At 43.8% G+C, this 13,127-nt stretch overlaps 1 protein-coding gene across 4 annotated transcripts in view; it reads right to left on the minus strand.

The window, feature by feature from the left end:
- FBXW7 (F-box and WD repeat domain containing 7) overlaps positions 1 to 13,127 on the minus strand; it is a 157,496-nt gene that overhangs the window by 30,493 nt on the left and 113,876 nt on the right. The gene's annotated exons all lie outside the window — the stretch shown is intronic.

The following is a 13,127-nucleotide window of genomic DNA, read 5'->3' on the forward strand; positions in this document are numbered from 1 at the left end:
CCTTCCCCCGAGCCCGGCCCCGCGGGGCTCCCGGCGGCGGCGAGCGAGCTCGTTCCCACTAATGATAGTGAGCCCGCCGCCCCCGGCTCGGCCGTCGCTCTGACACAGCTGCCTGCCGCGGACACCAATTAGTCCTTCAAAAGTGCGGTTAATTTTAGAATTATTCGAAACGCGCTACAGTTTGTCGGGGGGGGGGCGAAGAGAGGGGGGTTAAAAAAAATGCAAAAATACCCTCTACTGCCTAAACAATAGAGCCGACCGGCTTGGAGGAGGCCGGAGGTGCACCAGCCGCCTCCAACAATTGTGTAACGCGGCTTGAATCGCGAGGGGCCGCGCGGTGCCCAGGCCGCGGAAGGCTGCGCCGCTGCGGCTTCCCAGGGACGTCGCACCGCCCCCGCAGCGCCCCGCGCAGCCCCGAGAAGGGAGGGGTGGAAACAGACGCCCCGCTGCGGGAGCCCTCGGGGAGCACACCTGTTACCGAGCGCTCGCCGCACGGCCACGCACCTGCGCCCCCCTCCGCCACTCTCAAGTGTAGGGAAGTTCTCGGGCCGCGGGTGGGCTCTCGGCTACCTGCAACCGGCAAAGCGGGTGGGCAGCTGGGGACGGCTGAGTTTCCGAAATGATACATTCCTTCTCCTGCAGTTTTCTTGGCCTGGTTGCTGCTCTGCAAAGTTTTCTGCCCGAGTGCTAAAAACAAAGCAGTGCAGAGCATCCCTAGAGCAGGAGCTGAAGGCACAGTGCTGCCCTGCACTGTCTGCGCTGCAGCTGGGGCTGCTCAGCTGCCTTGTGTGCCAAACACGAAGCCTGAGCGTAGTGGCCTGAGGAGAAACTATCTTCTCCATCACACCGAATACTGTGAAAAAAAATAGAGAAAACCACATATCTAATGGAGAGGAATTGCCTTCTGCAAGATGCTTCAACCTACTCATCAGTACTTAAAAAAATAATCTCATCTGCACTACGACTTCATTACAGCTCAGCGTGCTCGCTGGGTGTTGGCACACAGCGCACCCGGTGCTGCTTCTGCAGTCCTACCCATCTCCTGGCCGACGCAGAGTCTTCAGCCCATTCCATCTCCCAGTGAAAATGGCTCTGCCCATCAAATCTCGGCATTTACGCCATCATCCATTAAACTGCAGTGCTGTATATTTTATGAGAACAAAATGGTCCTGAGTTGACTTCATACTTCAGATATGGAGAGCTGTACACATCCCTAGAGACTATTACCGTCTTCCTTTGCTCGCACATCACACGCAAAAGGGAAGGAAAAAGCCATAGGCTGCACATACACATTTAATAATCACAGGAAGCAAATTAATACTCAAATCATCAGAGAACGAAAGCAGGTAGCATTACTGCTCTAGGGATGTGGAAGTACTTCAGCCACAGGCACAGCCAACACGCTGCACCAGGCTCCTGCATGCCTCTCTGTGTCCCCAGCCCTGCAGTGAGGGCAGCACACCCTGCGAGCAGCCTCTCCCCACCCCACAAGTGTGACCTGACCCATGAGACAATTCCTCCTTGAAGAGAATGCTTCAGGATAAGCAATGAGTTGAATGATAATTAGAAATTACTGTTTTTCTCTCTTACGGAGTACTGCTGTTGCTGATTCCTTTTCCTTTGAGAAGGATTGGCAGGTATTCTCTCATGCTAAGAATCCCACTGACTTAAATCGCTCATCTCACCTCAGCCAGGACCACACAGTAACCCAGCAACCACCTGCCTGTGGTGGAAAGCCTGGTGCATCAGACAGCTACGTGCAAAGAAGGGTTGGAGTTCTGATGTTAGAGGTAACCCTGACAGATTTTGACATGTTAATGGTAACTGCCTTTCATTGAGCAGCCCACCTTTCTCAGAACAAAAATCAAACACTGCATCTCACAGAATATCTTCCCCTACGGCATTACCACTCTTGACTGTCCACCATCAACACATCACCACTGCCTGAAGGTGAGGCTGGCAGCGCCTGGCACAGTGACACTCCACTTGGGTGCCTGCTCCTCCCCAGAGTGCCCACCCACCTCAGCAGAGTTCAATGTTGGGAACACGCCATAACATCAGTCCTCTGGAACAGCTCAAGAGATGACTGAAGGCCTTGCTTAAGTGGAGGAGAACTGACCCAACCGTGAGGACTGCGCAGCGCTGCAGGGCACAGCAGCTCCACTCTGCACCACCTTAGAAAGTGGAATAGCAGACAGCTGAGCCGCTGACCCTCGGATGCTTCTGGGAACCCAACAGCAAGCAGCAGAGATGATGCATCCATTTATATCTTTACTGACATTTGCAATAATCTTTACTGCGGTAACTTAATACGCTCTAAGCATACTTAATAGTATCGAGTAAATGCTCATCACAAATTAACATACAGTGAGGCTAACTGGACTTTATAAAACAATTTCAGAAAATATATCAAAAGTTGCCGTGTTTCTCTACTTCACATATGTTCAATTTCAAAGGCTGCTTTTATTTTGCTGCAGCTAAAGATAATTCGTCAAGTTCCTAAAATCCCAATATAATTTGCGACGCTGAGACAAATGCCCACACCAAAACAACAGCTTCCACTGGACACAAGTCCAGCCTTATTTCCCGTCATACTGCCAGCTCTTAATTAATAAATATTCACATCATCCAATTCTTTTCCTGTTGGCAACATTTCTAGCACCTTTACCAGTCTGTCATGTGGCATGCTGTAATTAAGATCGTCTATTACTCCTAATGAAAGACCAGAATGAATTACAGAAATCACCCGCAGAGCTATATAATCCCCAGAAGAACAGAGATTACAATGCAACAGGCCAAAGAAACAACCTTTTCGGATTTTGGGTTGGAAAAACATTTTGGAGCAAAGAGTTCTGGCCGTAGCAATGGACAGTTGGCATTTTGGGAAGACACTGGTGCTTCAACCAGCAAACACAAAACACGTTTGCGTGCATAATTGGCATTTCACATACACATATGTGCCTTCTGCACACAGAATGCGCGCAGGAGGAACTGCGGAGCAATATGGTTTGGTATCTCCATTAATATTGGTAAATGCATCATTCAAGACAGTGCCAGAAGGGATTCTGTGTACTCGGCCCATTTAGCAGACATTTAGCAGACTGCCTCCTTTAGAGACTTTTCAGAGGGATTTTTGTGTGGTGTCTAATAAGATTGCCTTTTTTTTTTTTTTTTTTTTCCCACCCTGGAAAACCAAATGCCCTAATCAAGAGGGGCCAGTCCTTGGCTGCGTATGATTTAACCCAGAGACAGCAACGAGGATCCAGGAAGGACAGTCAGGCTTAGTTATTTTCCCTTTTTCAGATTTGAAGCAGCCTAGGTTTTAAGCACTTCCCTTTTGCTCCGTAATCGAATTAGGGCAGCTGCAGCACTCGGCACTTTGTCTTCTATATTTGACCTCTCCATCCGACCACATACTTCATTTAATTTGCCAAATGCTCCCATTCAGGCAAGAATCCGGCCCCACAGAGAGGTACTTCTGCCATCTGCTTGAGACATTTAACTGCAGCTTGGGCTCTTACACACGTAGGTGTGCTGCTCTATGCTCCCCACTCAGTCAATGCGAAAGGCAGATGCTACAAGTCTGACTCGTGTGAAATCCTGACATAGGAGGGGAAAAATCCCATCCTATAGTAAATGTTAAACATGTACAAAGTAATTCCTCTACAAAAGGGCACTGCTATTATTGTTGTTTAATTGACATTTAATTTTTTTAATGCATTATGAGAGGGGCTAATGGGAACTTGGAAAGCCCACGTTTTTGTGGTTTCTCCCAGTTCAGTGAAGGTGAGGCAGACCTTGCACATGTCACTGATCTAAGATGTATCAGTAGGCATCCGAAGCGCTGAGCAGGAGCGATTTTAAGGTCAAACACCACATCTGTAAATTGAGCAAGATGCATGTTTTAGGTTGCTGATGACTTCAAGAAAATATTCGGATACCTGGCAAAGTGAAAGGATGCAGCAGAGGCTTATAACATAATTTACCACAGTGCTGTCACCAAACATTTGCACAGAATGTGTAATTACAGTAATGATGTGACAGCACAGACTTAGAGAAATGAATTTAAGTGTGCAAGTTTGTGATCAACAGTCATCATCCTGGGTAAGAAGCAGGAAGGAAACGGACCTCAACTCCCTGAAACACAGTTCAGATGGAGAAATTTATAATCCATTTACTCATAATTTCAGAAGGAGGCTCAGCGAGGATCAAACTCACATGTATGCCTCAACAGAGATATAGGCAAATTCAAACTCATGATGTCATGCCATGCAAACCCAATCACTGGTATACTGATCAGTAATTCACAGTTGCAGAATTGAGGGACTTGAAGCTTGAGAAGAAGCAACGGAAGCAACACCACATGAGACAGGACACAAGAGAAACAGCACAAAGCCTTCAAAGGCTTACTTAAATGCAGCAGCAAGGACATATCACAAAGCATAAGTAGGTGTTACTAAATTGTTTTACTAATTGCTTAACATTTCCTGACAAAGTATTTCTAAAAACTCCTGTCAAACTCAAGTTTTCCATGTTATTATTATTTATTTCTACATGAACTACAGTACTGTAGTTCCTAAAATTGTAAGCAGCCTTTACGTTTTTAGCCTTGTTCCCCCCAGGGAAGGAAAAAGGCTTAGATAACAACTGAATATTAGATCAATATTTATTAATAAATCCTGATTTTATGAGAGTATTATGAACTTTATAAATACCACTTTCAAAGGTGTTATATCTTTGGCAGACATTTCCCATAAGCCATTCCCTTTTAACATTTGCCTTTAAAAATAATTTAAGTTTCAAATACTCTGTGATAGGATTCAAAAGGCATACTAGCTAATGGCCACAAAAATAGCTTTGAGAAGGATTTATACATGAAGTATATGGAATAGACTTCATCATTAGATATTTAGAATAAACTTCAAATTACATTTCAAGATCAATGAGACTGCAAAGACAGGCTTAATGTAATAAAGCATCCCCACGTCTCCAGCAGAGCAGAACTCCCCTCTCAAGGTCATTTGTCCTGTCCTCTGCGTTGGTTGGGCACAGAACTTGAAACATCTGCTTAGATTATTGGAAAGGACTACAAGCCACAGCTGTCACACATCCATTTGCTGAGGGGACATTTGCACACACAGTTTCCTGGTGACAACACCAGCTCAAGATGTTCCAGCATCACCTGTACATGGAACATCCACATTCCCATGTGGCACTCACGCTTGTGTTCCTGCAGGCACAAACACCTTCGGGAATGCTCTGCAAACTGGGCAAGCGAGCTCATGCAGACTGAGGAGAACCAGTTTAAACCTTATTCCTCCTTTTTTTTCTTTTTTTCTTTTTTTTTTTTTTTCTTTTAAATCACGTCTCGACAAATGACTAAGCTAGCAGGAGCAAGCACGCAACACACAGGCACAGAGAACAAACTTTGTGAGCCAAATACACCACTGAGAAAAGGCATGCAGAACTGCAACTCGCGTGTCCCATGCTGAGGCCATAAGCCTATTATTTACACCTACAGGCACTGTCTCCTCTGCTATAGCCTGACTTGCACTTAAGCCAGCACAGGCACTTAGTAGGAGCCATCCTCGTGCCTACAGCTGCCCTTGGCCATCCACCTTCATGCTGGCACCCCTCTGCAGTAGGCAGTGTGTGGCTGTGCAGTGAAGCAGGGTGGCAGCTGGCCTGGGACAGTCCCAGGAGAGCTACAGCACACATTTGTCCAACTACAATCCTGGTTGATGAGGTGAGGGACTGCTGTTTAGGCTTTGTCCCCCCACACACGGGGGCTGTGTTGTTACCAGGGAGCAACCCCGTTACATTAAAAAAACATACTTAAGCCTCTGTCAAATAAAAAGCATCAGGGTCTTCCCACAAAACAAGCACAACAAGGTGAACTGCAGGCTGGGGGGGTAGAAAGTCAACCTTCCTTAAACATGTCATGTTAAAACTCCAGGGAGCTAGTCTCATTAAAACTGTGTATTATTTCACTGGAAAGCAAAACAAGACATTTTCTTCCCAAAGCCTTTTTGTCAGCCTAGTTGAAGAAAAAGATAGATGAAAAAAATATTAGCGGAGCTAGGCTTCACAATGCTTTTAATTCCCTGTGACAGCAACCGCATGCAAGTTACCTACGCAGAAGTCTCGTATGCTTTGTTTTAAAACTGGGAAAACTCTCACATAAAGATTTTTCATAACACATACTGCAAGGAGCAGAATTAAGGTCGCTAATGCGCCTGCACTTTCACATGCCCACCTGCTTTCTGCACAATGGGAACATTATGAGTTTTTTTCTTGTGTTTTGCCTCTACAGAGCATTAGCACATTATTCATTTTTCAAAGGAAGAAGGAGGTATCGCACATAATGCAACCTGCAAAACATTCACTAATGGCAGCAGATCTCAAGAACTGCATCTTCATTCATTGTACTCCTATTAAAGTTAACTGTAATCTATTTATTATATCATTAAACTTAATATATTGCGAGATGAATTCTATTTATAGACACAGTAATAGGCGCGTTAATCACTCAAGTTCACATTGAGCGGGCTGTGGCGCGATGCAGCGGCAGTCATGTCAGTGAGCAGAGGCAGGTGGCCCCAGCCCAGCCATGCAGCCTGACGCTGCCCTGCGGCACCATGCAGCCCTCGCCAGCCCCGCTGGGTCCCACCTGCAGTTGGGATCAGGAGCAGCGCTGCACACGGCAGCCAACCGGGCTCTGGGCGTGAGGACTGGGGCACTGCGAAGGCAGCAGCCTGTGCCTCACCGAGCGGGCATTCATCTAGTCATTTTCTACAATATCACCCCCGGGCTCCATTTTTAATAATTTTTATATGACCGTTATAATCATTTCACATATTCTGCCGATGCTGAATGCCCCAGATGTAGTCCATAAAGTTAGAAAAACATGTGCCTGAGACATTAAATCCCATCTCCTATGCACGAAGCACAAACCCTTCCCGCTGACAAATGTGCCACAATCACAACGCTAAAATTAAAAAATAAAAAACCTACAGGGATGAGTTCCTATTTTCAACATTTCAACAACAGAACGGGGTTGGTTTTATTTGTTTGTATTGATAGGAATGATTCCAATTAAAGGAATGTGCATTCCTGCCTTTGATCAGCAGCAGCTCGAGCACTTTCACTCAAATACGAGCAAGTGGGGAAATCACCTTCGCACAAAGAAGAGCTCTGCCTCTGAAGAGGACATCGGGGGGATTTCCAAAAAAGTCTGTGCTTTGCACTGAATGCAAACCGAGCACTGGTATCTACTGTCCATTGTCTGATATGTTTCCTATCTTTGTTTTCATGGGAGATAGCTTAATTTTGATTGCCAAGGGAAGCATTTGCTTATCTGGCATGATATGAAGAAATCTATTTACAAAACAGTTCTTGACCTTCATCTGAGTTCTGTGAGAATGATAGGGGGTTACTGGGGAGCCCCCTTCTACTGGCAGAAGAATTCCATTCCTAGAATTACAGATCTTACCAGAGGGTTTTAGGAACAATTTGAAGAATAAACTACTAAAAACGTCAAGATTATTTTCCTGACTGCATTACCTACAGACAGTAAAAAGATTACAAAACCAAGCATTCATGAGAGCTGGAGACACAGATGTGAGATACTTTCGGTTCTAAGAAGCTGCTTCCTAAGACAGCCCTGGGCACAGTGCATGCTGAATAAGACACAGAACCTGTGGAATAAAGGTGTCTGATTCATTTAAGATACACTGTTACACACTTGTGCGCATGCCTCAAGTGCACAAAAGCAAACTTGCAAATACTTTTGGCAAGGCATCCTGCAGGATTTGGTAACATAGAAGTTCTCCCCCACAGCACCTGACACCAGTGACTCTCTTTGCAGTGCTGTGGGACAGCCCCCCTGTGTAGCACTGCAGTGGGATGCTGCCTTCCTTGTCAGTTCTGAGTGCAAGGCTTTATGCTTGTGATGATCCTATACAGTGCCCAAGCACCATCAAGGGCATGTCAGGGCTGCAGGACATGTAAGATATTCGATTCCTCACAGCCTGAAGCGTCCCTGGTACATGTAAATGGTTGCTTTTCTACACGCAGCTGTAGCACCATGTAGGCTGTACTGGGAAGCATCACCTGTGTTTAGAAAGGTGACATGCACATCACACCTGCTTGAGTCAACACCTCTCCTGGGCACGGCCGGGCAGAGGAAAGGTACCAACACCTTCCTGCAGCCTCCTGACGCTTGGCCATTGCAACCTGGGGCCTTCCTGGGTTGGTTTCTTGCCAAGTGCATTCTTCAGGTTGTGGGAATCGATGGTAAACCCCTGCAGAACAGAAAGGCATGCCAAGCATGCCGGGGTCACAGCAGGCTCTTTGAAGTCTCCCTAACCCACTGTCATTAACCTTACACGGTGCCATTTTGCATCAAAAGAGAGCTGAGCAGGCTAGGAAACCTGCCCAAGCTAAACAAACTCTTCCTTGAACAGGTGCTTGAAGTCTAGAAACCAGATAGCACACTTGTCTGCCTCTACAAGAAACGCAGCGCTGCATAATTAAGGGTAAGCAGTCTCTCATCCAGAAGAGAGGGCTGAGAATTGTTAAACAAAGTTTTTTGCACTGAATCTAGCGTTACTTAACATCAGAGATAAATACATCTATAGTCAGCCTCAGAACTGGTATTGGTAACAGAATCGCACGTAAATGCAAAAGGTATGAAATCAGGTGCCATGTCTTGTGGTATTTTAATGATATTTCCAAGAACTAATACCTGGGCAGTCTAAAAGCTACAGCATGTAAGAAAAAATGTTCACAGCTTCCCATCGTGGTCCAAGCTTCTTTTGGAAAATCATTTTCTTCAGTAAAAGCTTACGCTGCATTTATCAAGCTATAATAATTAGGCTTCAATTTTAAAAAGCTACTCAAATAACTTGTTTCTATTACAAACAGAAGCTGCATACTGCAACCTCTCCCTGTCTACAGACTTGACATATTATCGTTTCTCAGAAACTTCTGACAACTTGTCAGGTCAGTGCGATGCAACTGAAGAGCTCCCTACACCAAACCCATTCACTGGAGGATAAACAGCAAGTGGGTTATCTAAACTGCAAGTTTCAAAACCCAGGAATTTCTATATTTATAGACAGGATGGAGTAAATTAGAGATTCCAGCAATACTTGGCTTTCATTTGCAACCACAAAATTAGACAGCAACCAGGGTTTTAAACAAGAAAGAAATGAAACTAATGAAATAGTACAAAGCAAAATGTCTAGGAATATAGGAACAGCCCAAGTCACCAATGTGATAGTCTGTGAGAGGAAAGCTTATTCCTGGCACTTAAAGAATGGTAGTGCATGAGAATGATTAAAGATACTGCAGCAAAGCCTGTGCACAAGCAATTCCTACTTCCTATTCCTTCTCTTTTACTGATAGCAGTTTTTAAAGCATGTGAGTAGCTCTAAGATTGCTCAAGTTACGCCAGAGATGTTCCGACCAAACTCTAGGGGTTTTTTGTTCACCTTCCTTTTATTACTGTATTTCATTCCTAATATTCAACCCATGTCAAACTGGCTTATGTATGCCAGCCTTCCTCACAGAAACAGAAAAAGAAACCCTGCTACACGTCACACACCTGCTGATGTTCCAGGGAAAGACAGGATGAAAGTGGAAAACATCTAGGAATATTTGATTTAAAAGAAAAACCTGGGAAGAACTCATTCCCTGCTTGTATAAATGTTTACCTATTTAAATCTGATAAAAACAGCCTTGATGGAATACTGCAACCTCATTTATGCTTTTGCATAAAGTGATCTAAACTGGCGAGAGCAAAGTTTAAATACACTTCTTCCCCACTGTCCACAGCTTTTTTTTTTTTTTTCTTTTTTTCTTTATTTTACGGCCTGCAGGGATCGGTATGACTCATGCCTCTGCTGTTCTTCAAACACTCTATTTTAAAATGCAGATTTTTTCCACTAGTCTATTGTGCCATACAAGTAACTGCAAACTGCAGGAAACTAAAATTAGAAGACAGACCACTATTGCCAGGGGGATTAGAAACTCTTAGGCTGTGTTGATTCAAAATGCCGAACTGGTTGACCACTATATGAGGGAATCTTTTATGTTGGCTTCTGCTACATTTCTGGCAAACTTCATTTGAAGTCTCTTTTGGCTATAAATTATTTGAAGTTCATGTATTTGGGAACAGAGAATTGTTTCTGGATTTCTGTGTAACACTGCTCTGAGTAGCCTTACTTTCTGGAATGCCACCCAAAAAAAATAAAAAAACCAAAACTGTACAGTGACACTCTTTTCATGTGCTTCACAAAAAGCCTACTAACTTTTACTAATTCTGACTAACAAAAACTTTGGCAGAAAGCTAATTTAAAGAAATAGTCAGTCTTGAGTTTAGACTGAGCAATCAACGTGCCAAACTGCAGAAGATACTAACCATGCCTGTAACGTAGAGCAACATTTTAGGTATGGGAGGCTGCTGGGTTAAAAGCTAGAACAATAAGATAACCTTCAACTGAAGGCAGAGATGTCAGTCTCCTTATCAGTACGCTCCTTCAAAGAGCCGTCTGAAATTTTCTTCCTTTCAGACAGACAGCCCTAAGATTTGTGGCAAGATGTGTGGGCTATAGTCAGAAGTCACCATATAGCTGCTCTCAAAGCAGTATCTTCCTAACAGAAAATGCGGGTAGGCTTTGTGCAAAAATACAGAGGGGGAAAAAAAAATGCTTAGTACTTGATTTGCCATGTCACAGAGGACAGTCAAAAGTCTCCTACCAGGTGAGAATATCAAGAAGGAAGAACATTTACACTGACTGGAATTCGTGCACTTCCCTGCTAATAACTATTTACATTGGTACATCGTGTGTGTCTAGCAGAAGAACACATTTTTTTCTCTTTCACAAGGTGGACAGCTGGCGGATGAGTTGCACTCTGAAAAAAGCTGGAGAAATGCGTGTAGCGAGCTGCGATCGCTGTTCAGTATTACACACTAAATGGCAAAAAGAAAAAAGAGGAAGAGTCAGCACAGAGTCTACACTGATCTAAAACACAGGTCAACAGTTCTAAGACACTGAAAATCCAATTCATTTCCCATTTCCAACTTCCAGGGGACATCTATTACAACCTGAAAGGTATCCGATTTCGAGAGCTGTGATCCTAAAGCTGTTCTCCAAGCAGAGGCAGGGTACACCAAGGTTAAAGAGATGGCTGTAGCAAAAGAAATCTCATCTCAGAAGGAAAAATAAAAAAAAGTGAGAAAAAACCATGACAGTACCCACCCCCACTCCAAATCCCTATGTGCTTTTTCTTTTCTTTTAATTGCAGCAGAAAGCGGAATTCCAACTTACAAGTTTAGCAGATGCACAAGAAAGGTATAAGAAAACGAGGACAGCAGCCTAAGGAGTATTCATACAAGCTGTGAGAACTACCAGCAGATTCAATTCAAGCCTCTCTCTTTGAAACCCACTTTATCTACATCTGGCAGTTAGTATTTGTTTAGTTTTATCTCCATCTATATATACAAATAAGCAAAGCATCTTCAGCTTCTCAGGAGAACTTGTCCTCAAGCATACACAACACTTACTAGCAGAAATAGGAGCCAGTGGTTACAACAAAGTAAATCTTTTCTCTCCGCTAGAGGTATACTGCCTGCCTGCTCCTCTAGAGCTGCATCTATCGTCTGACCTTGCAGACTGACCTACGAACAAGACCCAGCAACCAGCCAGCTGACAGAGTCAAGAAATGTTTTGAGGGAAGTTTGAAATTATATGGACCAAGGCTTGGATTCGGCTTATGCTCTGTACCAGAAGTCTGAAAAGCATTGTCTACATCACAGCAGATGTGGTCCTGCTCAACGAAAACCCCAGCCTGAAAGAATTTATCAACTGATTCTTTCCAGACAACACAAGAATTTCAGGAATGCAAATTAGCTTTCTATCTCTGACAGGTCTTTCTAAACCATCCACCAGTTCTTCCAGCTTTTCATCTCCCCAAAACAAAATCACCACCCTCAGAAATATTCTGGAAGAGCATATGGGAAAGAATAAATTTCCTTGTACTCAGATGTTATGCACTAAGTACACCCCATCCCCAAACAAGCATTACAGCCTTCAAAATGTTTTTAACTGAAAGGAAAGAGAGGAGCAGCTTGCAGTAGTTTCCATATAATGCAATCATACAACCTTCTGTCTGTATGGGTGCCAGCACTGAATTGCATTATTGCTATCAAGGCCTTTGGAATTGAGGTGAGAATATTATCTCAATCTGCATTAAACTAATAACAGAATTGAGTATATTTGCTTCTTTATGTTAAACTAATTTTAGGAACCTCATATTACATTTGTTAGCACTTTTGGGGAGCGATCTTGAAGCTGGAAAAGAAGAGAAACAGACAGCTCAATGTGTATAATAAGGGCTTGTCAAATAGCATCGATATTCCCCAGTAATAAGGTCACCTGTTGAAAGAACGACTTTGAGATGCAGGAGAGATTCCAGCTTACTGGGACCAAATGGAGTCAGAGGCCCACAGGCTGAGGGTTTAACCAGGCTACAGCAGCCAAAGACTAAAACTTGGCTGGGAAGCAGACAGTTTCATGATACCATTTCCACCTTTGCGTTGTAAAAAAACACCCTGGGGCAATGGCTGGGAACTGCAAATTTTCTTATCAGCACCTCTTTACAGACCAGAAAGGGCGACTTTGGGCTCTGTCACCCTGTAGAAAATTGCAGACAAATCTTTGAGAAGAGGAGGTTACTGTGATTTTCATATCTCATTTCAAAGCTAAGGGAAGATGACAATAAACAGCTAAACATGTTTTACATTAGGAACAATCCTAGACCAGAGGTCTGCCTATTCTAGAAGCGTTCCCATATCATCCACCATATCCTAATGAAAAATGCACATTTCTCTACTAATCATCTTCACTGTAACACAGTGACTTTAATAAACCAAGTAGTCAAAAACAACTCTTGACACAAAAAGACATGGACATATCTGCTTTTGGAGATAGCTTTACCGGAAGAAGAGAACACGATTTCCTCCTTAACCTAGTTCAATCAGCAAGCTAGGTTGGTTTATACAACTATGTATAGTAGCTGATCTTTGGCAAAAAAATCTTTTTTTTTTGTTCAAACTTGCTAGG

The sequence above is a fragment of the Lagopus muta genome, chromosome 4, assembly GCF_023343835.1.
Source record: "Lagopus muta isolate bLagMut1 chromosome 4, bLagMut1 primary, whole genome shotgun sequence".
NCBI classification, from domain to species: Eukaryota; Metazoa; Chordata; class Aves; order Galliformes; family Phasianidae; genus Lagopus; species Lagopus muta.